This window comes from Sinocyclocheilus anshuiensis, unplaced genomic scaffold, assembly GCF_001515605.1.
Source record: "Sinocyclocheilus anshuiensis isolate Anshui unplaced genomic scaffold, SAMN03320099.WGS_v1.1 scaffold725, whole genome shotgun sequence".
In the NCBI taxonomy this organism is placed as follows: Eukaryota; Metazoa; Chordata; class Actinopteri; order Cypriniformes; family Cyprinidae; genus Sinocyclocheilus; species Sinocyclocheilus anshuiensis.
This window is the reverse complement of record NW_015536484.1, coordinates 23782-25888: the sequence shown is the minus strand read 5'-3', so window position 1 is coordinate 25888 and position 2107 is coordinate 23782.

Genomic DNA, 2107 nt, shown 5'->3' with positions numbered 1-2107 from the left:
AAATACTTAAACAGAACAAGATGAGGTTTTAACCTGACAGAGCTAGGTAGTATTGATATAACCAAAACTGCATCTAACATGAAAACCATCAGTCTGTCTTCCTCCCCACACCTCAAGTGTCCACTGTATTGGCTCGTCGTCAGAGTTAGGTCACCCTGTCGCTGTGTTCTGGGTTCAGAGGGTTTTAACTCAGGAACACACTGCTGGGATGTGGAGGTTACAGAGACGTCAAGCTGGAGTCTTGGAGTAACTACAGGATCAAACCAGAGGAAGACACACACTTTCTTTAACACTGATGTCTGGAGTGTGTGGTATCAGCCGGAGGAACTGACTGAATGGTCTGGTTTTCTTGTTAAACAGCAGCTTGATCGTGTGAGAGTGAATCTGGACTATGACAGAGGAACGGTGTCGTTCTCTGATCCTGTAACTCTACACACACTACACACATTCACAACCTCCTTCACTCACACACTATTTCCATTCTCCTGGTGTTTTCCTGAGGATTTTATATATATAAAAACAATCACTTAATAAGAGCATTGCTTCTCTTGTCATACTGATCTAGACAGATTTTGGAAAAAGTATATTCTTGTTCAGCTTTTGACAGAACTGTGAAGATCTGATTTCTCTGCTTTCTCTGTCATTGTTTTCACACTGAACACATGATAGACCTACTACTGCTTCTGACTTGGACTCTTTATTGGTGTCTTTTTTAGGATTTCAAGAATTCAAAGTGTCTGCAAGTGAAGAATCACACATTTATACTCTTATGTGAACAAATCTGTAAAGTGAAGGAAGACTCTCGTCATGTTCAAAAGACAGTCACTGTCGCCACCTACTGGTGTAATTATGTAACTGACAGAAAGAGTCACTGATCCGGATCAGCGGCTCTGACCAATAGTTGGTAATTCACTTTCCAAACACTGAATCAACTGTAAAATCAGAATATTTTATTTCAGAGGACCCAACACCCGTGAAGAGATGACGGCAGCTCTGTATCAACACACACAACTGCCAAAGTTTCTATATATTTCTGTAGCTAAATGTTAGCTCTTATGATTTGTATTAGACCTGTATGCACTGCTCAGGCATAACATTATGACCACTGACCGGTAAAGTGAATAACACTGATTATCTCTTCATCACGGCAGCTGTTAGTGGGTGGGATATATTAGGCAGCAAGTGAACATTTTGTCCTCAAAGTTGATGTGTTAGAAACAGGAAAAATGGGCAAGCGTAAGGATTTGAGCGAGTTTGACAAGGGTCAAATTGTGCTGGCTAGAAGACTGGGTCAGAGCATCTCCAAAACTGCAGCTCTTGTGGGGTGTTCCCGGTCTGCAGCGGTCAGTATCTGTCAAAAGTGCTCCAAGGAAGGGACAGAGGTGAACCGGGGACAGGGTCATGGCGGCCAATGCTCATGTGAATGCTGGCCGTGTGGTCCGACCCAACAGACAAGTTACTGTAGCTAAGATTGCTCAAGAAGTTAATGCTGTTTCTGATGGAAAGGTGTCAGAATACACAGTGCATCACAGTTTGTTGTGTATAGGTCTGCATAGCCGCAGACCAGTCAGGAATCACACATTTAAACTCTTATGTGAACATCTGTCCACCGCCGAAAGCACCAACAGTGGGTATGTGAGCATCAGAACTGGACATGGCCAAGGCTCATTGATGCAAGTGGGGAGAGCATGATCAGCCCGATCACACAAAAGAGCTACTGTAGCTCAAATTTCCGAAAAACTTAATGCTGGCCATTATATACATTTGTCAGAACTCACAGTGGATCACAGTTTACTGTCAGAGTGCCCATGATGACCCCTGCCCACAGCTGAAAGCACCTAAATGGGCATGCAACCATCAGAACTGGACCATGGAGCAATGGAAGAAGGTGGCCTGGTCTGATGAATCATGCTTTCTTTTACATCACGTGGATGGCCGGGTGCGTATGCATTGCTTACCTGGGAACACATGGGGCCAGGATGCACTATGGGAAGAAGGCAAGCCGGCGGAGGCAGTGTGATGCTTTGGGAAACCTTGGGTCCTGCCATCCATGTGGATGTTACTTTGACATGTAGCACAAAAGCATTGTTGCAGACCATGTACACTC